Source organism: Eriocheir sinensis, chromosome 28 (genome assembly GCF_024679095.1).
Source record: "Eriocheir sinensis breed Jianghai 21 chromosome 28, ASM2467909v1, whole genome shotgun sequence".
In the NCBI taxonomy this organism is placed as follows: Eukaryota; Metazoa; Arthropoda; class Malacostraca; order Decapoda; family Varunidae; genus Eriocheir; species Eriocheir sinensis.
In genome coordinates this window covers 11,377,906-11,404,344 of record NC_066536.1, presented here as the reverse complement: position 1 = coordinate 11,404,344, position 26,439 = coordinate 11,377,906, and the positions used below count along the sequence as shown (strand labels likewise).

The 26,439-nt window shown below is 41.7% G+C and overlaps 1 protein-coding gene across 2 annotated transcripts in view; it reads right to left on the bottom strand.

The window, feature by feature from the left end:
- Positions 1–26,439, bottom strand: part of LOC127004507 (uncharacterized) — a 129,874-nt gene that overhangs the window by 56,871 nt on the left and 46,564 nt on the right. For both annotated transcript variants that reach the window (XM_050872295.1, XM_050872298.1), the window contains exons 2-3: positions 17,056–17,299; positions 16,537–16,571 (exon numbers count right to left, since the gene is read on the bottom strand). The gene's annotated coding sequence lies outside the window, so the exon portion shown is untranslated. The remainder of the gene's footprint in view (positions 1–16,536; positions 16,572–17,055; positions 17,300–26,439) is intronic.

Sequence of the window (26,439 nt, the reverse complement as noted above, 5' to 3'; positions counted from 1 at the left end):
AGGGAATCTGAAACTGTCAATAGAAAGATGAAAGAAGGAGAAAAAAATGTTCCAGCGAAAACCAAAACAAAACGAGGATGAAAGGAAAGATAAAAACAAGCTGAAGGTAAATAAAAGAGGGTAAAACAGAAAAAAAAATGGGAGCATAAAATTTATAAAAAAATAAGGGAATCTGAAACTGTCAATAGAAAGATGAAAGAAGGAGAAAAAACTGTTCCAGCGAAAACCAAAACAAGACTATTACGAGGAGAAGTTGCAAAACGAAAGGTAATAAAAAGCATGTGGTAAAAACGGTAAAAAACACAAATTTGATAACATGCGAGGGCAGAAAACAAGTCCAAGAACGCCAGGAAAAAAAAAAAGGATAAAAAGGAACCGCAAAAAGAAGGAAAATAAAAATGTATATGTGCAAAGTATTGAGAGGAGAAAATAATCAACAAAAAAGGAAGAAAATAGAAAAAAAACTAATAAAATGAAATAAGAACATGCGAGGGGAGAAAACAAGTCCAGGAACGCCGGGAAATAAATAAAGGAAAAATGTGTAAAATGAATCAACGAAAGACGGGAAGTAAAAATATAAGATGAGCAAATTGTTGAGAGGAAAAATAATGAACTAATAAGGTAGAGAAATAGACAAAAACTAATAAAATAAATAAGAAAAATACCGAACGAGAGTAATTGAGAAAAAAAAGAGTGAAAAAGAAGGAAATAAAAAGATGGAAGTTAAAGAAAGCAGGAAAGAAATACAGAGAGAAAGAAAGGAAAGGAAATAAAAAAATAATAAAGGTAAGAATATAAAAAGAAAGGGAAACGAGAAATATATAAATAAAAAAAGAAAAATCAAATGAAAAAAAAGAAACAAAAGAAAAACACCAAGAAAATTTAAAGCAAAAATCTGAGAACTAAGAAAATACCCATCGTTACATAAATAAACAGGAATACATGTAAACAAAGAAGGAGGAAGAAGTGAAAAAAAAATGACAACAGGAAAAACAACACAAAATACGAAGCAAATCAAAGGCGGAAACACACAAAGCAACACAGCACAAGTTTCTCCTTCTTTCCACACAACTTCGAGTGTCTCACCCTCGGAACAATACCAGAGTCGCCACAACAGGCCGTTCCAGCACCTCCTCACAGCGCCTCCTTGCCAATTGCAGCACGTCGCCTCACCTCATTTCAGCAAACTTTGGAACACCCTCTCACTAACCTTCCTTCCCTTAATCCTGTTACATCCCCTTCCTTACCCTCTACCTCTTTCCTTTACTTACACTCACTCAGCCTTCCGACCTTCCTTTAGCCACTTACAACTTATGCAAAACCAATTACACACTCAGAAACTTTTAATTACACTTGAAATCTTTGTGAACTCTTCCAAACCACCTCGTTCTTCAACCTACACGCATTTGCGCAGCCTCTTACAACATTTTCCCAAACTCAGAACTCCTATTTATCTCGACCGCCCTAGTGACTCACGGCTTGCCATAATGACTTCCAATTCATTCCATCCACGAAAACCTTAACTATCACACTCTCCGCACTTTTCCAGCTGCTTAACTACCCATATGATATCTCCTAGTGCTTAAGAACCTTGAATAACCCATCCAAGGCTCTTTTCATCTCCTAAGCTTCACAAATCTCTTTCGGCATTCTCACACAACACCTTAAAATGAACCCCATAAATGCTTCTGAGCCTCTAAGAACCTTTGCACATCTCTTTCATCAGACTTTAATTTCTCTTACTCAATACATAAACATCACAAATAGTTCTCAGACATTTATGACGGCTTGCCACATCTAATCAACCTCTCTTAAAACTTTCCTCACACTTTTAGCGACAAGTTTGCATTACCTCAGGCCTCCAGGCAGCCTTTCAACCCCTACGCATAACTTCTTACCCTTTCTCAACAACTTACACTCTCAGAATCCATTTAGAACACTCACGCCGACAACCTTCACTGTCTTAAAACATTCAAGTCGCTTTACATCGTTACAGGAACCTCTTAACCTATCAGGACACCTCTCCTCCCGAAATTGACCTCTCTTTCGGCCACTCCTCTGCACTCTTTTTTGGAGCAGTAAGTAGCGGGCTTTTTTTTTTTCATTATTGTTTTCTTTTTTTCTATGCCCTTGAACTGTCTCCTTTGCTGAAAAAAAAAACGCGAAAGCAACAACATCGTATCTTCTTCCATTGTCTTTTTGTCTCTCAGCATTCTTTTGGTAGTCTTGGTGGCCATTTTCACTATCTTCAAATCCGTAAGTCGCTTTCCATCATCATTCCAGCAGTATTTTAACTTGTTCTAAGACCGCCACAGCTGTCTCTTAACCTCTTCCACTCTCTCATTATCTCTTCGAGCTATTTTTTTTACAGCAAAGGAGACAGTTCAAGGGCAAAAAGAAAAAAAGGAAACAATAAAGAAAAAAAGCCCGCTACTCACTGCTCCTAAAATATATTTGGAACACACTTCAATATTTCAAAATCTTCAGCTCACCTTAAATAATTTCAGCAACCTTTTCACTGTACCAACACCCATCCAGCGATTTTTTTTTACCTTTTCTAGTCCTTCCGCGTCTCTCAGAACTAAGATAGAATATCCTAACAAAAACCTCCCTTCTAACATCTCTTTATTTTCCGGCACGCCTGCAGCACTTTCTTAACAATCTATAGTTTATTCATAGAGTTCATATTCCATCGCTGCCAGTTGGCCATGTCACTCATCATCGAGGGGTCCAACAGTACTGACAAGCTGTCCATATGATCACCTATCACCCCTAACTACTGTGATCATTTGTTAAGAGGAGAACCGGGAAAGCAGCATGGACTAAGGAACGAAATAACGGCGTCACTATAAATAAACTGAATAGACCTAATCGACCACCAGGACCCTTCAAGAAAAGCCTGGCAGCGATATGGGCCACGCAAACGTACAAGTCACTATAAATAAACTGAATAGACCTAATCGACCACCAGGACCCTTCAAGAAAAGCCTGGCAGCGATATGGGCCACGCAAACGTACAAACACACACACACAAAAATCATTAATAAAAAATATATATTCGAATGAAAAAATCCACCTAATTTAGTCCTAAGAGAAAGGACTAAGGAACGAAATAACGGCGTCACTATAAATAAACTGAATAGACCGAATCGACCACCAGGACCCTTCAAGAAAAGCCTGGCAGCGATATGGGCCACGCAAAATTACAATCACCCACAAAAAAATCATTAATAAAAGAATATATATATATACGAATGAAAAAATCCACCTCCTTTGGTCTTATAATTATACTTCAAACGTCCTTTTGATTCCCCCACGGTATCCTTGAGCATTTCCTGGTAGCTTATATAGATTCCTTTCATGGCCTCCCAGCACCTAGCGGCGTTCAGTAACACGTGAGCGCCAGCACCAGCACCGTCAGGCCTCTCCCAGCAGCCGATCACCTTCCCCCTCACCGCCCCGCATCCGGCAGCATTTAGCAGTTCCCTTCCTCCTCGTGCCATCCTAGCAACGCCCAGGGACTCATAACATCTTTCATAAAACGCGCCAAAGTTTACCGTCTTCTTTTCTCAATATCCGTCAACATCATGATAAAAGTTTCGAGACTGTAATAACGTTTGCCAGCCTTTTCTAGATAGTCTTTGTTTTCACTAGATACTATTTTTCACATTTTTTTTTCGAGAATAGTCTGTAAAACGTAAATGTTGTAAAGGTTATAACTCAAAAAGAAAATACGGGGAAGCGCGATATGAGAGTCAACAGGCCAGCAGATAGATAGGAACACACACACACACACACACACACACACACACACACACACACACACACACACACACACACACACACACACACACACACACACACACACACACACACACACACACACACACACACACACACACACACACACACACACACACACACATACAGCAGTTCCATAACAGCATCGAGATAGCGTATTGAAGCTTTTCAATACACATGTTTGTCATCCATGTTTGCTCCCCTTCCCCCCCTTCCATCTCTCTCTCTCTCTCTCTCTCTCTCTCTCTCTCTCTTTTCATGGCCTGCTGCTGTAAAAAGAACACATAAAAGATAATATAAGGAACATAACCAAATGAACCATCGCTATCACCACCACCACCACCACCACTACCACCACCACCACCACCACCACCATCACTACAACAAACACCAACAACCACCACAGCCTCCCGCATCACCTCTCACTCCCCCCCCACCGCCACCACTGCCGCCGCCGCCACCGCCAGCATCTCACAGCCAATGATCAATAACCTTCAGCGCTGCACCGTTACCGCAATCACAGCAACAGGTGAGCTGGGCAGACAAACACGGTCAGGTAACGAGGTGTATACAAACAGCTGGATAATTAAAGAGACCGGATAGTAGGCAGAATGATCAATCGAGGGAGCGGTGAATTAGGAGAGAGGGTGTGTGTGTGAGAGAGAGAGAGAGAGAGAGAGAGAGAGAGAGGAACAGACGAATTGGAGACAAACAGACACAGACAGGCAGTGGGCAGACATAATTAATTAGCCACACAAATAAAAGACACACACACACACACACACACACACACACACACACACACACACACACACACACACACACACACACACACACACACATCCACCCACCCACACCAACACACCAGACAATAATAACCACACAAAAAAAAAACATATCCCACCACATCAGTTTCACCAATCCCATGATGAAAACAATGGCAAATATTTACGCCCACACCCCAACTATAACATGAAAACAAAACGAGGCAGACACTAATTCATTGTTGCTCTTGTCATTAAACGCTAAAAAAAAAAAAAAACTTACTAAAATTACAAAACTCCCCTCTCTAATTATTCCTATCCCCTCTCATTCGTTCTCATAAAATAGTCCTCCCTCCCCTCTCCTTTCCTCCCCTCACTTCCCTTCCCCCCCCCTCTCCCCGTCCTCTCTATCCCTTCCCATCCTTTCTCATTCCCCATTCCAGGCTTATTTGTTCACCCCATGCTATCCTACTTCATCCCATCCCCTCCAGTTCCTTCCCCTCTCTTCCATACTTATATTTTTTTTCTCTTTTCTTCCCATCCTACTTTTTTTCTCGACCTCTTCTCTCTCTTCCTTTTCCTTTCCCTATTCTTTCCTTCCTGTGTCTTTTTATTCTTTTCCTTCCCATTCTTTCTCTTGTCTTCTCATCACTCTGCTTCTATTATCGTCCCCTCTTCTCCCTCCCTTCCTCTCCTTCTCCTCTCACCCTCCCATCCCCTCTCTTTCGTTCTCATTAATTCCTTTCTGTCTTTATTTTGTTCTTCCTATTCCTCTTCTATCTTCATCTCCTCCCTTCCCCTCCCCTCCCCTCCCCTCTCCTTCCCGTCCACTCCCTTCCTGTCCTCTCCCTTTCGCTATTCTTTCTTTCCTGTTTTTATATTATTTTCCCTCCCTTACTTTTTTCCCAGTCCCTTTTCATCCATTCTCGTCCCCTTCCTTCCTCTCCTTTCCTCTCGCCGCCCTTCCTGTCTCTTCCCTTCCCAATTCTTTCCTTCCCCTGACTTATTTTAATTTTATTTTTTTCATCCCACACTTCCTCTTTTCTTCCCATCCCTCTTCTTCTATCCTCGTTTCCTCCTCTTCCCTTCATCTCCCTCCCTTCCTTTCCTTTCCCTTCCATTCTCCCCCTTTCCTGTTCCGGGCTGCAGTTTTCCCAATTCTTTTTTTTTTTTCATCCCACACCTCCTCTTTTCTTCCCCATCCCTCTTCTTCTATCCTCGTTTCCTCCTCTTCCCTTCATCCCCCTCCCTTCCTTTCTCTTCCCCTTCCCTCCCCTTCAATTCCCCCACTTTCCTGTTCCGGGCAGGAGCGGGGACGGGTCATGCTCCGCTGGGCCAGAAGGGACACAACACACCCATAGTAAAAAGAGAGAGAGAAACATTCCCATTGGCTTTGTTCCACCTGTCTACCCTTCCCCTCCTCTCTCTCTCTCTCTCTCTCTCTCTCTCTCTCTCTCTCTCTCTCTCTCTCTCTCTCTCTCTCTCTCTCTCTCTCTCTCTCTCTCTCTCTCTCTCTCTCTCTCTCTTAAATATTTTACGGTTACCATTACTCAAGGGAAAAAACGAAACAAAACTCCCCATGGGTCTGTTATTGGTCTCTCTCTCTCTCTCTCTCTCTCTCTCTCTCTCTCTCTCTCTCTCTCTCTCTCTCTCTCTCTCTCTCTCTCTCTCGCAGCAAACTTTGACCTTTGAGCGAGTCTTCTGCAGTTTGTTATTACATTTCCAGCAATTCTGTCGCCGAATCCGTTTTTCATGTATGTTTTTTTTCGCCTACTCGTTTTGCTTTCACAGCTGTATCACTTACGTATTAAAAATTGGTTGTTTGCGTAAGACCAATGTTTATTTCATACATTTTCTTAATCTATTTTTCGGTTCTTTGAGTAAAAATTAATATTCCTGGGTTGAACTTCTCTTTCATACTGTGCCATGTCTCCCTGGGTGCATTAAAACTATAAATGTTCGATTCAAATACTGTGAGTTCATGTTTTTTTTCTCACCGTGTGGCATTATAGAACGACGCTGCCGATTTCAATATTGTTTTTTCATGGTGCTTTCAATATTTTTTTCATAGCCTTCATCCTTTCTGACCGACATGACACTCTCGGCATGGGGTTGATTTCACTGTTACATATCCATTCATCTATTTAAAGGGTTCGATTCACTGATAGAGGCTTTGGCAATGCTCACTTTTTCATCCCCAATAACTGCTGCGTTGCTCTCGTTACTGGTTCGTTAGTGTCGATGCTTGTCGCCTCACTCCCGCCACTACACCGTTATGATTTGTTTTAGAGGACAATTTTTCTTTTATTAATCATGTTTCAAGTGCGATTCCTCTCTTAACTGAATCCAATGACTTACAAACACTTCAATAATATTCTTACAATCAGTGGACGATAACACTCCACAAACCACTACAACGTTATGATTTTGGACGATTTTTCTTTTATCAATCATGTTTCAAGTGCGATTCCTCTCTTAACTGAATCCAACGACCTTCAAACACTTCAATATTATTCTTACAATCAGTGGACGATGACACTCCACAAACCACTACAACGTTATGATTTTGGACGATTTTTCTTTTATCAATCATGTTTCAAGTGCGATTCCTCTCTTAACTGAATCCAACGACCTTCAAACACTTCAATATTATTCTTGCAATCAGTGCACGTCGCCTCACTCCACAAACCACTACAACGTTATGATTTTTTTAGAGGACAACTTTTCTTTTATCAGTCATGTTTCAAGTGCGATTCCTCCCTTAACTGAGTCCAACGACCTTCAAACACTTCAATATCATTGTTACAATTAGTGCACGTCGCCTCACTCCCTCCACGATGACACTCCACAAACCACTACAACGTTATGACATTTTTTGAGGACCGTTGTTCATTCTTATTCATGTTTTGAGCGTGATTTTTCCCTTAACAACTGCGTCCCACGACTTTCAAACACTCTTTACTCTTACCAAGCACTGCACGTCGCCTCACACTCGCCATGACGACACTTCACAAAACACGACAACGTTATGACATCTTCCGAGGACAGTTCTTAATTTTTAACGGTATCTTAAGTGCGATTTTCCCCCTAACAGCGGCATCCAACGATTTTCAAACACGTGTTATTATTTTTCTCTTATATTACATTTCATTACCTGTTATTTTTTCGACTTAAAAGATCTTGGTAAGTGTGTGTATGTTCACTTTTCTCACTGTTACCAAGTCTACATTAGGACAGCAATAGGCAGTTTTTTTCTCTTCGTGATCACCAAACGCTACAGAAAGACAAAAAACAAAGAAAAAACAAGAAAAAAACAGTAAAGAAAAATACAACAATCAGAAAAAAATAAAGACGGAAAATTTGTACCTATAATGGCGTTTTTTTTTACAATAATCTCAGTTTTATTTCATCTAATTTGGCTCATGCTCATAAATCATTCAACCATATCTAGGGCTGCGGCAAAAAAGTTTCGTTCCCTTATTTTTCATCACTTCAGGGAACATTTGTTTTTCCCTTTTTGATTCCATGTTCGTTGACTCATCATTTTTGTCCCTGCTACTGGATCCTGTTTCACGTGCGTTCCAGCTACGGCAATGTGAGAGGGCGGTTCCTGTTAGTAGTGTAAGTAGGCCTCATTATAGTCTCCGCAGTAAGACATTTTACAACCACAGCGCTTCCTAATTAGGTGCTATTTTTTCCTTGGCTATTTACTTTCTCTCTTGTCCTTATCCCTCTTGTTCTTGTTCTTTCATCCACCTTCATTACTTCTGTGTTTTCCTGGTTATATTTTGTAGATATCAATATATTTTATTTTTTTCATCTTGTATTCTTCATTTATCTTCTTGTCTTTATATTTTGTAGATTTCCATATATTTAGTTTTTTTCATCCTGTATTCTTCATTTATCCTCCCTTATCTCTCCCTCTCTCCCTCTTCCCACTTTCATATCCTTCACTTGCCGCCCTATCTTCCCTCTCTTCTCAGTTTAATCTTCCTCTCCCCCCCTCTTCTCCTCCCTCCCTTCCCTCTTTCTTGACTCTCCATCTTATCTTCCCTCTGTTCCCCCATCAGTCTTTCTTCCACCCTCTCTTTCCCTTCTCCCCCCTCTTCCCGTTCTTCCTCCTTCACTCTTCGTCCTATTTTACCTGTGTTCCCCTTTTTATTTTTTTCTATCCTTTCTCCTCCTTCCTTCTCTTCCCATTCTTTTTCTTTCTTTTCATATATTAATTTGCTTCCCTTTTCCTCCCGTCTGACGTATTTCCCCTTTCTTTTTTTCAACTCTCTCTCTCTCTCTCTCTCTCTCTCTCTCTCTCTCTCTCTCTCTCTCTCTCTCTCTCTCTCTCTCTCTCTCTCTCTCTCTCTCTCTCTCTCTCTCTCTCTTTCAGTATAATGACAGGCTTTTTAGATGGTTTTTTTAATCACTTTTCTTTCCTTTCTAAAAAGAGAGAAAAAAAAAACACCAACGAGGTAATCTCTCCCCCCGTGAACCTTTCCTTGTTTGCAGGAAATTAACTTCATCACAACTAGCTCCTCCTCCTTCTCCTCTTCATCGTCATCATTATCATCATCTTATTCCTCCTCGTCCTCGTCTTCTTCCTCCTTCACCTCCCCTTCTTTCTGCTCTTGCTCCTCCGTTTCCTCCTCCTCCTCCTCCTCTTCCTATTGCTTCTTCTCTTCCCATTTCTTTTCCTTCTGTCTCTCTAGCTTTTCCTTCTTCATTTCTTTATGCTTTTTTTCTCTTCATGTCCCTTCTCTTCCTCTTTCTCCTCCTAGTCGTCGTCCTCTTCTTTCTCTTTTTCTTCTTCTTCTTTCTCCTCCCCATCTTCCTATTGCTTCTTCTCTTCCCATTTCTTTTCCTTCTGTCTCTCTAGCTTTTCCTTCTCCATTTCCTTATGCTTCTTTTCCCTTCATGTCCCTTTTCTTCCTCTTTCTCCTCCTAGTCGTCGTCCTCTTCTTTCTCTTTTTCTTCTTCTTCTTTCTCCTCCTCCTCTTCCTATTGCTTCTTCTCTTCCCATTTCTTTTCCTTCTGTCTCTCTAGCTTTTCCTTCTCCATTTCCTTATGCTTCTTTTCCCTTCATGTCCCTTCTCTTCCTCTTTCTCCTCCTAGTCGTCGTCCTCCTCTTTCTCTTCTTCTTCTTGCTGTTGCTCCTCCTCCTCCTCCTCCTCCTTTTCTCCGGATTAATGACGTGCTTTACATAATGTGGAGACCAAGACTGTCCTGCTCCTCTCATTCTCCTTGAGGCCTTGCTAACGAGGCCAATCAGGTAAAGGGTCAGCCATTGTCATTATTATTATTATTATTATTATTATTATTATTATTATTATTATTATTATTATTATTATTATTATTATTATTATTATTATCATTATTATTATTATTATTATTATTATTATTATGAATTGTGACTCGTTTTCCCACTGCTAGTTTTCCTGATGATGACGTTGATGACCTCTATTTTTTTTCTTTTTGGTTTTGCTTTCTTTCTTTCTTTGTTTCTTTCTCTCTTTTCCTCTTTTCTTTCTTTCCTTCTTTCTTTTACTTTCTTTATTCCGTCTTCTTTTCTTTCCACAATGTAGCTTTCATCACGTTAGAGTCTTCAATCTCTTTATTTTACTTTTCTCTCAACTTTTTCAAGACTTCCTTTCTCAATTATACATATTTATCTCCTTTCCCTATTGGTTTACTCCTACACACACACACACACACACACACACACACATACAAACACGCAAAAACCCATGACATAAGACTCCAGTCCAATTCCACACAACTGCTTGGAATGGAATTAAAAAAACAACGACAACAACCCTCATTAGTTAAGAGTTCAGTCCAGTAAATACAACCCGAAATAAACTACTCTGACCGGGAACGAAAGAGTGCTTAGGGGAAGAAAATATTATCCGTTTTTTATGACTTTGGAAAGGAAATCAATCATAAGAAAGCGATGGACTCCGAGGGCAATTCCACTTCGCTTTTTGGGGGCTTCTCTTCAACCTTTCTTGGGAGACTGATGGTGGGGGGGAGAGAGAGAGAGAGAGAGAGAGAGAGAGAGAGAGAAACGAATGAGTATAATATCTAAAAGTCAGTATTTTTTTTATCCTATCTCCGGATGCTCTAATGTACGTTGGTTCCTATTAATAATCTAATTTACATAATGAAAAAATAAATAAATAAATAAACACATCTTATCCGTCACTGGAGAGGAATTTTCTTACTCAGCATTTTTGTAACACACTTTATCGGGCACTTAAATAACACTAAGAAGGTCTAATTGGACTTATGTAATGTAAAAAAAAAATCTTGAAAACTTCATCCTGTAGATAATCCTGTTAAGAAATATTTTACGCTCGCCACCTGCTAGCCACCCCGGCCCACCTGTTGCCTGCTAATTAAGGCTCGGGAAACTAAGACCAGGAGACAGGTAACGGAGGCCCGGGACGGATGGCTGTACCTGTGGCGCCTCTCTAATTGAGGCTCACCTGTTGCTCATTACGGGAAGCTCAGGTAAGTAGGGAAAAAGGTGAGACGAGGAGAGGCGTCATGATTATTTTTTTTAACATTATTTCTTCTGTTTCTTCTGCTGTGTTTTTGCCCTTCGATACTTAATTGCGACTGATTTGGTGTTCATTAACTTAAGTGGACGTCAGGTGATCAAGGAAAAAAGAGAATCAAGTCTGAGTCACCTGAACTTGTCACTTTTCGCTTGTTTTTATTATTCCAGCTTTTTGTCCTTCTTTGTTGCACCGCCTTCCCATCTTGCCTATTTTCCCATCTTACTTTCAACCTCTCCTCTCTTTCCCTCTTCTCTCATTTATTCATTCATTCATTCATTCTCTCTCTCTCTCTCTCTCTCTCTCTCTCTCTCTCTCTCTCTCTCTCTCTCTCTCTCTCTCTCTCTCTCTCTCTCTCTCTCTCTCTCTCTCTCTCTCTCTCTCACCTGGCTAATTGAGATTGATTTGTTGCCCGTCAGGTTGAGTGCAGGTGAGTAAAAGGGGCGAAAATTGGAGAGTAGCCGAGTCAATACCCTTAGTTAGCCTTATTGATCGAAGGTCCTTTGTTTTATTAAACTGTAACGAATTACCACCCTTAGTTATCCTCATTAATTCACCGTTATTTGTTTTATTCTGCTTTAACGAGTCGACACCCGTAGTTATTCACATTGCTCCCTCGTTGTTTGTTTAATTCTTCTGCAACGAATCACCAACCTCAGTTATTCCCATTAATCCACAGTTATTTATGTCACTGTAATGTTGTCGCCTTGATAAGAGCGAGTCATCTGTTGTTCATAAGGTTTCGAAGGTAGTCAAGAAAACAGGGAGACGAATATGAGTTGTCTGGTCACTTTCTCCAACTGCCTACGACTTGAACTCTTTCAGGAGGAGGGTATCAGGACACCTCTCCTCCCGAAATTGACCTATCTTTCGGCCACTCCTCTTGACTCTTTCGTGGAAACAGCGAGTAGCGGGCTTTTTTTTCATTATTGTTTCTTTTTTTTTTGCCCTTGAGCTGTTTCCTCCAATGTAAAAAAAAAAAAAAAAAAAATCCTTTAAACCTTATCTGCTGTACCTGTGTCATCCGGTTTTGTGAGATTAATTTTATCTTCATTACATCGGGATCAGGTGGTTGAGAAATAACGCGAGACGAAGACGAGTCACCGAGTATTGTGACCTTCCTCATCTGTCTTCAATACATTTACATATTTCCTGCACCTGTCACTTGGTTCATCGAGCTCCTTGCACGGAGATCGAGTGAGGAAGGAATTGGGACACGAGTCTCGAGTAATTTGTTCTTGTCAGATTTAATTGCAGTCCACTAATTAACCAGTTTCTTCTCTTTGTGATGTACCTGTGACATTTCGTTAATTCAGATCCACTTTTTGCTTATTACGTTAAAAGTCAGTTGAGCAAGAGAGGGAGCGAGACAAGCACGAGTGTCCTGGTCTGGTCACCTTTAATTCACGTCGTACGTTTCCGCATCGCAGAATCGTAGCGGCTTAACCTTGACAAAAGACGGTTGTTTGTTGCTCATTCGTGGAGGTCAAGGAATTACGAACATAGTCATCTTATATTACCTTTAATCAATAAATTTTCTTCTCTGCGCCTGCCCCCTGGTTTATCTAGGGTTAACCTTTTGTTCATTGCTAAAATATCAGGCCCGGATACCAGCGAGATGAGCACATAAGCCTCCTCGTCTAATCATGCCATGCCTTTAAATCAATCCATTTTAAATTTCACAGCACCTGTCACCTGGTTGATCTGGATTAACTTGTTGCTCATCACGTGGAATTTAGGTAAAAAATAGAAGTGAGACGAAGAAATGATTAGCATTGTGAGGTCACCCTTCTTAACATTACATTTTATTTTCAATTATGTTATTTATGCGTCAGCTGGTTCATATATATTAAGCTGTTGCTCTTTACGTTGGGTTCAGGGGAGGATGAAAAGAAGTCAGGCGAGTATGAGCCACCTGGTCTGGTCATTCTTCATTATATCTTATCTAATTTTAAGTTTCTTTCTGTTGTCATGTCACCTGTTGCTCGTGGGGTTCAGAAGAGTAATGAAAGAGGCGGGATGATTACTTGAGTCCCCGTGGCTGTACCTATAATCAATCCGTTTCGAGTTCTTCGCTGTACCTGAGACGTGTAATGGCATTTAATTAACGTTCTTTTTCAGGTGTGTATCAGGGCCTCAGAGTCCGCGGAGTCCCTTTTTCTGCCTTGGGATTTTAGTGCCTCGTCTCCTCCTTGACTTCCTTCACTCTTGTATTGTATTTTTTTCTTCCATTCTTCACCCATCTTTTCTTCCCATCTTTCTTCCATCTTGTCTTCCCATTCTTCTTCCATCCTGTCTTCCCATTCTTCTCTCATTCTTTTTATACCATACTTTTCCCTCCCATCCTTTCCCTACATCCTTATCCCTATCCTTTCTTCCCATGCCTTTCCCTCCCATCCTTTCTCTATATCCTTATCCCAATCTTTTCCTCCCATGTTTTTCCCTCCCATCCTTTCCCTACATCCTTATCCCTATCCTTTCTTCCCATTTTTTTCCCTCCCATCCATTCTCTACTTCCTTATCCCTATCCTTTCCTCCCATCCTTTTCCCTCCCATCCTTTCTCTACATCTTATCCCTATCCTTTCCTCCCATCCTTTTCCCACCCATCCTTTCTTTACATCTTATCCCTATCCTTTCCTCTCATCCTTTTCCCTCCCATCCTTTCTCTACATCTTATCCCTATCCTTTCCTCCCATCCTTTCTCTACATCTTATCCCTATCCTTTCCTCCCATCCTTTCTCTACATCTTATCCCTATCCTTTCCTCCCATCCTTTCTCTACATCTTATCCCTATCCTTTCCTCCCATGCTTTTCCTTTCCATCCTTCTCATTTTGTTCCCGTATCGCCTCTATTTCTGCTTTTCAGTCCTCTTTATTATCTACTACGATTTTTCTTTCTCAGCCTTCTCTTTATGATTTATCTTTTCCTTTCTTCCTTCCTTCCCTTCCCTTCCTCGTCGTCTCCTCCTTCGTAATCATTGACCTCCTTTTCTCAATTCTTTAATAATTTTTCTTCCATATAGCGTCCTTGGTTATTCGTTACTGTCACGGTTTTCCTTCCTCTTTCTCCTCGTCCTCCTCCTCCTCCTCAAACTCATACTCCTCTTCCTCTTCCTCCTTTAATTAACTTCAACTCGTAAATCCTATCCTCTACCTCCTTTAATGCCAACTCTTATTCCCCCTCCTCCTCTTCCTCCTTCCTCTCCTTTAACTTTTAACTCAAACTCTTTATAATCTTACTCTCCCTCATTTAACTCCACCTCTCACTCCTCTTCTCCCTCCTTTAAATCACTCTTCCTCCTCTTCCTCTCCCTCCTTAACTCCACCTCTCACTCCTCTTCTCCCTCCTTTAAATCACTCTTCCTCCTCTCCCTCTTCCTCATTTAAATACATCATCTCCTCCTCCTCCTCCTCCTCCTCCTCCTCGACTCCTCCCTAAGGCCACGGAAGACAGACTGATCCTGTAGAATAATTAGTTTACCGTCGAGTTTAATCCGGTCATGCATCAATAGGCAGTGTTTGCTTTTTGTTTGTTTGTTTCTTTATCTTCCTTTTGCTGTTATTCCTGTTGTTTATTATTCTTTTTCTCCGTTACTTCTTGATTCGTTGCTCTTTTTTTTTCTGTTCATTACAATTCTCCTCTCTGTCTTCATTCTCTTTTTCTATTCATTGATTACTCTTTTTTCTTTTTTCTTTCAACGTTTTCTTTTTTTGTTCTTCTTCTTTTTCTTTTTCTTCTTCATCTTCTTTTTCTTCTACTTCCTCTTCATCACCTTATTTTTCTTGTTGTTCTTGTTTTTGTTCGTGTCCTTCTTTCCTTTCTTTTTCCTTTTACACTACTTCCTTTTCTTCTTCATTTCTCCGTTTCCAGTTTTGTGTTTCCTGTTTCCCTTTCCCGTTTCCTCTTCCTGCTTTTATGAGTAGGCCTACTTCAGTCCACCGCCTCTCTCTTCCCCCTCCTCTTCCTCTTCTTCCTCCGCCTCCTTCAAGTATTACTCTTCATCTTTCCCTCCTTAACCCTTAGTCCTATTTCACCAATCCTTATTTTTCTTCATTTTCCTCCTACGCCAATATCTGTATCTTCTTTTATTCGGTCTCTTATTCGTTCTTCTCTCCTCTTCATCTTAATCTTTCTTATCCTATTATCCTTTTATCTCCATTCCAGTTTTTCTTAATTTTCATACTAAGTTTATGTCTGCTAGTATTCCATCTACATTCTTTCTTCTTCATTTTCTTTTCTTCCTTTTCTTCTTTTTCTCTTCTCCTTAAGCTTCTTCTTTTTCTTCTTTTTTCTTCTTCTTCTCCATCTTCTTCATCATCTTCTTATTCTTCTTCCTCTTCTTCTTATTCTTCTTTTTCGTCTTTTCTTCTCTTTCTCCCTCTCCTTTTTCTTCTTCTTTTTCTTCTTTTTGTTTTTCTTCTTCTCCTTTCTATTCCACATCTTCCTCCTCCTCCGCCATTTCCTCTTTCTCCTTATCCTCTTCATCCTCCTACTTTTTCTCCTCCTTCTCCTCCTCCTCCTCCTCTTCCTCCTCCGCCTCCTCCTCCTCCTGTGTGTCCCTTTCCTCCTCTTCCTCTTCATTACGTTGATGCCCCACAGAGTAAATTATACGGCCATTACTCTTCCCCTCACACTTCCTCCTCCGCCTCTGCCTCCGCCTCCTCCTCCTCCTCCTCCTCCTCCTCCTCCTCCTCCTCCACCCTGTATACTTTACGCACACCACCAACTGCTACTTCCTCCTCACATTTCTTCCTTCCTTCCTCCATTCTTTCTTCCCGCCTGTCTGAGAAAACTATTGTGTGTGTGTGTGTGTGTGTGTGTGTGTGTGTGTGTGTGTGTGTGTGTGTGTGTGTGTGTGTGTGTGTGTGTGTGAGAGAGAGAGAGAGAGAGAGAGAGAGAGAGAGAGAGAGAGAGAGACCGGAAGAGGTTGAGAAAGCAAATAAAACACACGTTCAAACATTAAAGTAGAAGGCGTCATGGGTCCTTTCCATCGACGAGAGAGAGAGAGAGAATGACTAGCTACCAGGGATGACCTCACAGAAAACGAGGCCGCCGAGGGACACGTTTCCATGCTCTCTTTCCCGGGTTTATAGGAGCGACTCATCTATTTTACTCCTCTCCCATTTTTTTTTATTTCCTCCCCTCTCCATCTTCTCGCCAGCCCCCTCCTTTCTCCTCTCCCCCTTCTCCCTTGCTTCCCTTCCCTCCCTCCGTGTCAGTCCTTCGCTTTCGTTGCCATGATTTACGGTTTGGACACGCGGAAATTGAACGTTGGATAAAAATGTATAATGCATAGTTGAAACAGTAGATGCATATGGATAAATCTCTCTCTCTCTCTCTCTCTCTCTCTCTCTCTCTCTCTCTCTCTCTCTCTCTCTCTCTCTCTCTCCCTCTCTCTCTCTCTCTCTCTTGACTTACTTGTTTTTGGTGGCAGTTTTATTGTAGCAAAAGTTCTGAAATGAAAAAAAACACATTAATTAAGCATCTTGAAATATTAGATATTCATATTATTATTCATATTATTCATATTCATATTCATATTATTATTATTATTATTATTACAACAACAACGATTACTAATACCATTGCTATTTTTACTACTACTTCCACTACTACTACTACAACCACTACCACCACCACCACTACTACTACTACTACTACTACTACTACTACTACTACTACTACTACTACTACTACTACTACTACTACTACTACTACTAAACCAACTACTACTACTACTACTACTACTACTACTACTACTACTACTACTACTACTACTACTACTACTACTACTACTACTACTACTACTACTACTACCACTACTGCCTGTCTATTCCCCATGTCCACCCATCTCTTCAAAGTGACCCATAAAAATAAAAATAAATGGTACAGGACCTGACAAAACTCTACGGTACATTCCCAGCCTTTATCACTTACCTTGCAAGCGTGCTAGGCGGTGAGGGGGCGACGTAGTGGAGGGGGGCGGAGTGCAGTGGGTGGACTGAAGTTCCTTGTAAAGCGTGTGGATGAGTGTGTGGAATGAGGGAGTTACGAGAGGAGTGAGTGAGTGAGTGAGTGATTGAGTGTCAGGGGTGGGAGGGATGGGCGTGTGTGTGTGTGGAGTGAAGGGATGAAGGGGTGGGGTTGCTAGGATCTCTCAAGGTCCCTTCTGTCCATCCTGCTGCGGGAAGAGAGAGAGAAAGAAGTGATAATGTTGATAATAATAATGATAATAAATGAAAATGATAATAATAACAATATTAATAATAATAATAAAAATAATAATAATAATAATAATATCTAATAACGGGTAACAATAACAACATTAAATACTTGTTTCCACACAGTAAATAATGGAGAGGGAGATAGATAGATAGATAGATTGATAGATACATAGATAGATAGATAGATAGATAGATAGATAGATAGAGAGAGAGAGAGAGAGATAAGATAAGTAGGTCTTTAAATCCCTCCTCGTCCCCTTCTGTTATCTTCCTCCCTCCCTCCCCCTCGTCCTCTCTCCCTCTCCTCCCTCTCCCCTTGGCCTTCCCCTGAAGAATGTGTGTGCGCCCAGCTGTGCAGATAAAGTTCCTTATCAGTCGCCAACCTGCCCTCACCACCACGGCTATCACCACCACAGTCACCACATGCATCACCACTAGCAACATCATATCTAACACTACTACCATCATCACCTCCACTTATACTGCACTACTACTACTACTACTACTACTACTACTACTACTACTTCTACTATGACGATAAAGTACTAGGATTTAATTAGAATGTTTGCTTTTCAATTTTATTTTTGTTCCCTCTGTACAAATATAATTAAAAGGAATAATCTCAGGACTAAGTATGCAATAGTGTGTGTGTGTGTGTGTGTGTGTGTGTGTGTGTGTGTGTGTGTGTGTGTGTGTGTTTTAAGGCTAGAACAGAAATTACTTCCGTCTTGTTACGAACCGGGCGCAATACAATAAGTTTCCACAAGAATAAAAGTAAGAAAAAATAAAGATAAAATAAAAAAAGGCCGTTGTGAGCAAATTGTACGAGAGTGGAGAAAACAAGGAGCGAAGAAAAGAGAAATTAGCTTGAAACTTAAACAACACTTCCATTTCCTGCTTAATGCCAGAAACTTCAAGAACAACACCAGAAGAAAGAGAGAGAGAATTACTACTCTGAGAATGAAAATTAGAGGCAGAACTTACGTTGCCTTTGTCTTCTCTCTCTCTCTCTCTCTCTCTCTCTCCAATACACATTTTCATTCATACTGCATTCACTTTTCTCCCTCTCGTTACCTCCTCCTGTGCCCTTCTTTCTCTCCCTCCTCTTCCCTTCTCTCCTCCTCCACATTTTCTCCACCTTTTACCTCAAATTACGATATGGATTTCCTACTAGACTCCACTAACCACAACATAACGACTTGACCTCAATTGCTCTCTTCCTCCTCCTCCTCCTTCTCCACTTACTCCACTTTCTTACTCCACTTCTTGCACTTTTTCCTCCTCCTCCTCCGCCTTCTCTTACTTCTGCATGTCCTTAGTTCTTATTTTTGTGTTTATTTTTTTTTATCGTCACCTAATGCTTCGTAATGCTCTTTTTCCTGATCCTTCTTCTTATTATTATTCTCCTCCTCCTCCTCCTTCTCCTCTTCTTCGTCTCCTCTTCCTCATCATTTTTCTCCTCCTCCACGACCACCTCCTCCTCCTCATCCTCCTCTTCCTCCGCCTTCTTCTCCTCTTCCTTCTTTGTCTTCTCGTTTTGTATTTTTTTCTATTCCTTCTTCTTATTATTTATCTTTATCATCTTTTCCTCTTCCTTTTCCTCCCACTTATTTATCTTTTACCTCATTCCCTCTTCTCTTGGTCCCGCAACTTTTCCTTCTCCTCCTCACTCGGGCGACTCAATCTCTTTACACTGGAGAAAAGGCGCCTACGAGGGGATATGATTCAAGTCTTCAAATACCTTAAAAAGTTCAATAACGTCAATTACTCTAAATTCTTTGAACTTCAAACCAACTCAAAAACTAGAAATAACGGTTTACCCATTTAGTCGAGTCGATGTAACACAGACATTGGAAGGAGTTTCTTTTCAAACCGAGTCATTCGCCACTGGAACAATCTTCCCTCAGAAGTAGTAAATGCGAATACCATCAACTCCTTCAAATATCGAATCGACCGTCATTTCTTTGGGTCAGGAGTAGACTGAATATCGAGGTGCTTTCATCTGCTCCTCAAGCCCCAAGTGGCTGTCGAGCAGATTAAATCACCAAAGCGGGCAACCTCGTAATGAGCCAATAGGCTTTCTGTTGCCTGCATTTCCATGTTTTCCATGTTTTCCATGTTTCCTCCTCCTCCTCCTCCTCCTCCGACATAGCATTTTCCTCCGATCCTATTTTCCTCGTCTTATTCAGTTTCCTTTGCCATCTCTCTATTATTCATTTTTTGCCACTCCAATTCCTCCTCCTCCTCCTCCTCTTCTTCTTCTTCTTCCTCTTCCTCCTCCTCCTCCTCCTCCTCCTCCTCCTCCTCCTCCTCCTCCTCCTCCTCCTCCTCCTCATCCTTCTTCTCATCCTACTCTCCTCAAGGGATAGCCAGAAGTATACATTTATGACCCATGCTTCTTTTATCATCCTTATCGGCTTTGCGAGAAGACGGGGGAGGAGGAGGAGGAGGATAAGGAGGAGGAGGAGGAGGAGGAGGAGGAGGAGGACGAGGAGGAGAAAAAATGTTATATCCTAGATGCGTCAACAAAAAAGGAAATGAAAAGGAAGAAAATAAAGAAAAAGACAACGAAGAAGAAGAAGAAGAAGAAGAAGAAGAAGAAGAAGAAGAAGAAGAAGAAAAAGAAGAAAAGAAGAAGAAAAGAAGAATAGGAAGAAGAAGAAAAGAAGAAAAAGACGAAGATAGAAAAAAATGATTTTATTTGCGCTCTTCACAGAATATTTCTCAATTTATATTTATGTCCATCCGACGTCAATCCATTAAAGAAATCACTTTTCATCTCTCTCTCTCTCTCTCTCTCTCTCTCTCTCTCTCTCTCTCTCTCTCTCTCTCTCTCTCTCTCTCTCTCTCTCTCTCTCTCTCTCTCTCTCTCTCTCTCTCTCTCTCTCTCTCTCTCTCTCTCTCTCTCTCCTTCGCAAAAGATGTCAACAAGAAAACAAGGAGAAAGCAGTGAGGAAAAGAGTGAGGAATGGAGACACGAGGTAAATCAAACTTTCTTCCCCAAAAAGAGAAATGGGAAAGCGAGACAAGGAACGAAAAAAGGAAGAAAAGGATAATAATGGAGAACGAGGAGAGGGATGGGAGAGAGAGGAGGAAAGAATGATGGAGAGTGGGAGAAAAGAAGAATGGATGGAGGAGAAAAAGTTTTATTTGCAAAAGTCGACCAAGACGCGAGAAAATGATGGAGAGAGAGAGAGAGAGAGAGCCGAAAAGAAGGAAGAGATGGAGGCACCCTATTGCGAAAAAAACGAGGTGAGAGAGAGGAGGCGAGTGGAGGAAAGGACGAGGAGGAGTAGGAGGAGGAGGAAAGAGTAAGAAATGGAGAGAGAGAGATGGGAGAGGTCGGGTGGATGACTGCGAAGGAGATAATGGGGAACATAAAGTGAGGGAAGGAGGAAGAGAAGTAGGAGAAAAGGAGGTAAAAGAGAGAGAGAGGGAGGGAGAGGGAAAGGAGCAGCTAACAAAATTGGGAGAAGGTAAACCCTGATAAAATGACGAGGTAAAAGGGAGATAAGAAAAAGCGTAACAAGGAATAAGAGAGAAGAGTTAAAGGAGAAAAAAAAAACTATCCCTGTCATTCCCTCATCCATTGTTTAGACAGCTTGAGAGTGACGTTGTTTACACCAGAGTGGAGGAAAAGGTTAGGTGGAGAGAGAGAGAGGGAGTGAGGGAGACAGAAAGGGAGGGAGGAGAAAGGGAGAGAAGACTAACAAGAGAGGGAATAGTGGAATGAATGTGTTGGCGTAAAGTGGATTTGGAGGAAATGAAGTGGAAGGGGATACAGGGGGACGGAATAGGGAAGGGAGAAAAGTGGAGAAGTGAAGGGTATTTGAAAAAAAGGGGAAAATTGTGATATATGGGTTAAGCGAAGGGGAAAGAAAGAGGACTGGGGGAAAAAGGAACAAAATATGATGACGAAGATGGAGCTGTGGGAATGAAGTTGTGATGCTCTCTCTCTCTCTCTCTCTCTCTCTCTCTCTCTCTCTCTCTCTCTCTCTCTCTCTCTCTCTCTCTCTCTCTCTCTCTCTCTCTCTCTCTCTCTCTCTCTCTCTCTCTCTCTCTCTCTCTCTCTCTCTCTCTCTCTCTCTCTCTCTCTCTCTCTTGCATTACGTTAACATGTGAATATGGCAGAGCAGGGAACAGCAAGCCCTCTGCCCTATCACGAGGCTGCCTGCTCCGGTGATTCAGTCAACTCGTCATGCCCTTTAGTGAGTTGCTGAGCAGATTAAAACACGCCGTACAGTTGTAATGAAACACTCAATTCAATCATGTCGCGAAGGAGCATCAAAGGGGGTTTTAAATGGCTCAATAGTTTTCTTATTGATTAGTTCTGCAGGAAGGTCGCTCCAATGTCGGATGAGCAGATTCGAAAAAAAAACCTCCTGCCAATGTCAGCGCTGTATCGCCCTTCTTGTAACTGGGGGACAAACTTTATTTCCAAGTCGGACACATCGTAATTAATGAAAATGTGTCCGCTCTGTGCAGGTTCGATGAATGGTCCTGCGGCGAAGTTTGAACAGAGGTGAGGGAGGATGAAGGGAACGATGGGGAGGCGGAAGGAAAGGAAAGGGTGAGCGCAGTGGCTGGCGTGAGGATAAAGGAGGACGAGGAGATGGGTGGGATGGTGGAGAAGGAGGAGGAGGAGGAGGAGGAGGAGGAGGAGGAGGAGGAAGAGGAGGCAGGAGGAGGAGGAGGAAGAGGAAGAGGAGGAGGATGGGAGACGTTTGTAGGGGTGCTTATGTTGGCGGTGGAGGTTGTTAAACGGAAGGCGGTGAAGGAGGAGGAGGAGGAGGAGGAGGAGGAGGAGGAGGAGGAGGAGGAGGAGGAGGAGGTGTGGAAGGCAAGTAGGAAAGATGAAGAAAGTTAAGATCTCTCTCTCTCTCTCTCTCTCTCTCTCTCTCTCTCTCTCTCTCTCTCTCTCTCTCTCTCTCTCTCTCTCTCTCTCTCTCTCTCTCTCTCTCTCTCTCTCTCTCTCTCTCTCTCTCTCTCTCTCCCACACACACACACACACACACACACACACACACACACACACACACACACACACACACACACACACACACACACACACACACACACACCATACATAATGCAGAGCTCTTTTAGTCCCACGGGGGAAGAAGGAAAAGGGAACTAGATGAGAGAGAGAGAGAGAGAGAGAGAGAGAGAGAGAGATTATGTATATATGCACGTCTGTCTTTCTGTATGTATGTATGTAGGTAGGTAGGTAAGGCGTCAGATAAAGAAGGAGGGAAATAAAAGAAAGTAAGTAGGCAACGAAAGAGGAAGGGAAGGAAAGAAGTAGGTAGGAAGGAGGGGAGGGAGAAAAGGAGAGAGGTAATTTGGTAGTTAAATTGGGAGGCCCGAAAGAAAAAAAGAAAAGGTAGGTGGGTAAGTAGGAAAGGGAGGACTAAGGGAGGAAAGGCGGAAGGTAGTAAGATTGAGGGCAGAGGGGCGGAAGACAAGGAAATATATAGGCAGGCTGGAAAATAGGGAGAAAGGGAGGGAGGGAGGGAAGGAGAGATGGAGAGGGACGGAGATGGGGAGGGGAATGCTTAATGAATGATCGGAGGGAAATATATGGGCAGGTGAGTAATTATAGAAGGAGAGAGAGGGAGGGAAAGGTAAGAGAGGAGAGATGATGCAAGAAAAGAGGTAGAAATATAGTTAGGAGGAGAGATAGAGGAAGGGAGGTAGGAAGGTAAGAAGGGAATGAAAGAGAGGGAAGGGGGCTGAGAGGAAAGGCGAGGGGAAGAGGGAGAGGGAGAGGAAGGGGGAGAGGAGAAGGTAGGAAGGTAAGAAGATAATGAAAGAGAGGGAAGGGGGCAGAGAAGAAAGGCGAAGGGAAGAGGGAGAGGGAGAGGGAGGGGGAGAGGAGAAGGTAGGAAGGTGATAGGGATTAATAATTAGGGAGATAAAGCTAGATACGCCTTCCTCTAATTGATCGCCTAGCCCTAATGTAATGCCAATATTTGTATCTGGGGGAGAGAGAGAGATACAGTATGACAAATAGAGACGTATAGAGTAGGTAGGAATTTATTATTGCCATCATAAATAATTCTAATACGCGGGAGATCAAAAGGGAAATGGGCGAAGGAGAAGCACCAAAAAAAAGACGAAAAAAATGGGATGAGGAAAAGGAATATGACGCTGATAAAAAAAGATCTAAAAAGAGGAAGAGAAAGAGAAAATAAATCAATACACAGAATAAGAGAGAAAAATAAAAATAATGACGAGGATGTGAGACGCTGGGTAAGATGACAAAGGCAATGGTGATAATGATGATAACATGGAGGAGGAGGAGGAAGAGGAAGAAGAGAAGGAGGAGGAGGAAGAAGAAGAAAGCTAGAGGGTAGTAACGAAAAAAACACGAGGAATACGATGATGGGTAAAAAAAAGAAAAATACGGATATGAAAGAAAATGCAATTACTTACAATAACGAGAATCACACAAAGAGATAGATAGCTAGGTAGATAGGTAGATAGATAGATAGAGAGACAAATATATATAAATATATATATATATATATATATATATATATATATATATATAGAGAGAGAATGACGAAAAGTGATAAAAGAATGTGTACTGAGTGGATGCGGCTTTTCTCTCTCTCTCTCTCTCTCTCTCTCTCTCTCTCTCTCTCTCTCTCTCTCTCTCTCTCAACCAATAGCCAAAGCCGCCTAAAGGTCAGAGGTCAAGGTGCCCGGGCGCGCAGTTGTTGTCGCTGTTGTTTTAGTCGCTGTTGTTTTTGTTTTTGTTTTTGTCCTTGATGTTGTTGTTGCTGTTGTTATTTTTGTAGTTGTTGTTGTTAGTGGTTCTTGTGGACACGGTTTTTGTAGATTCAAGTAGCGAGAGAGAGAGATCCACGGACATAAGACTCATTTGCATCAGGACTAAGAAAAAAAAATCATACATAAATACATACATAAACACGAACGTACACACATACACACATACACACAATTTCATACGTACACAGACTAACAAAGAAAACGTATCAGACGGATTGAATCGAAAATTGCTGTACACACACACACACACACACACACACACACACACACACACACACACACAAACACAGAAGAGAGAGAGAGAAAGGGGAGTGGTTGGTTCGGCTTCTCTTTTTAATAGTCTGTCTGTCAGTGCTACCAGAATGTGTTTGACCCTCCTCTCTTTCAAGGTCACCTCTCCTCTTACTACGGCTCCTCCTCCTCTTCTTCCTCTTCTTCCTTCCTTCTACTCCTTCTCCCTGGCAACTCATTCTTCTTCGTTATCCTACTCAACCCTATAACTTTAATCCTCCTCCTCCTCCTCCTGTTCTTACTTCTTCTTTTTCTTCTTCTTCTTCTTCTTCTTTTCCTCCTCCCTTCCAGTATTCGCTCTCTTCCTCTGTTTCCATGTATCCCCACTCCTTCAGCTCCCGCCGTCTGCTTCCTCCTCCTCTTCCTCCTCCTCCTCCTCCTCTTCTTCCGCTTCCTCCCCCTCCTCCTCCTTCCCCTCTCCGTGCCTTCCAGTCTCTCTTCCTCCTTGTAGTGACCCAGTTTGAAGCTCTCTCTCACGTTGCTAGGTCACATTCTCTCTCTCTCTCTCTCTCTCTCTCTCTCTCTCTCTCTCTCTCTCTCTCTCTCTCTCTCTCTCTCTCTCTCTCTCTCTCTCTCTCTCTCTCTCTCTCTCTCTCTCTCTCTCTCTCTCTCTCTCTCTCTCTCTCTCTCTCTCTCTCTCTCTCTCTCTCTCTCTCTCTCTCTCTCCTACCCACCTTTTCCACCTCCTCTTCTTCCTTATCTTTCCTTTCCCTCCGCCATTTTCTCCCCCCATTATGTTTATCTGTGCTCTCCTTTATCACCGTCAGCCTTATCATCGTACTGTGTCTCTTCCTCCTCCTTCCTCCCTCTTTTCCTTCCTCCACATTCTTTGCCGTCATGAATTATTACCCTTTTTATCCAATTTCTTTTGTCTCTCTACCTCACTCTTTTTTTTTTACCTGCTACTATATCTTGATTTTCCTTCTACCTTGACCCTTTTTTCCCTTCACCCATTTCCTCTATAGCTCCCTTTTTTTTATTTTTGTTATATTTTCTTTTTATCTTTTTTTTTTTACCTTAGTATCTTTTTTACTCTAATGTATCTTGATTTCTTCCTTTTCCTGACCCTTCTCTCCCTTCATCCATTTCCTCTATAGCCCCCTTTCTTTCTTTGTTCTATTTTAATTTTGTCTCTTGTTTTTTTTTACATTCCTAGTCTCTTTTATATTCTAGTATATCTTCATTTCCTCTCTTCCTTGACCTTTCTCTCCCTTCATCCATTTCCTCTACAGCTCCCTTTCTTCTCTTGTTCTATTTTCATTTTATCTCTTGTTTTTTTTTTACCTTCCTAGTCTCTTTTAAACTCTACTCTATCTTGATTTCCTCCCCTTCCTTGACCTTTCTCTCCCTTCATCCATTTCCTCTACAGCTTCCTTTCTTCTCTTGTTCTATTTTCATTTTATCTCTTGTTTTTTTTTTTTACCTTCCTAGTCTCTTTTAAACTCTACTCTATCTTCATTTCCTCCTCTCCCTTGACCTTTCCCTCCATTCATCCATTTATCTATAGCTCCCTTTCTTCCTTTTGTCCTATTTTCTTTGCATCTATTTTTTTTACCTTCCTGCAACCACCACCATATCTCAATTTCGATCTCTCTCATCTTTGCCTCCATTTCTTTCCCCTTCAAATCCCTCTTCCTTCTCTCCCTTTCCCCGGCCTTGCCTTTCTTTTCCGTTTACTATTTCTCCATTTCTTTACTATTATTATCCTTCTTCCTTTTCATCTTTAATTCCTCCTATCTTTACCCCGATTTTCTTGGTATTTCTTCTTTTATCCTTCTTTACCCACTTCTGTATTTCCGTTTTTTTTCCTTTCCCCTTCCTCCTCCTCCTCCCTCTCTTTCGGTCCTAAGTTCGTCTGCCTTTTTCCTCTCTCGCAGTATTCCAATTTCCCTTCTATTTCCTTACTTCCTTCAACCCTTCATTTTCACTCTTCTATCCCTTCCTCTTCTCTCCCCCTTTCCTTACATAATTCTTTACTTGGTTACCTTTCCGCTTCCTCACCATCTCTCAG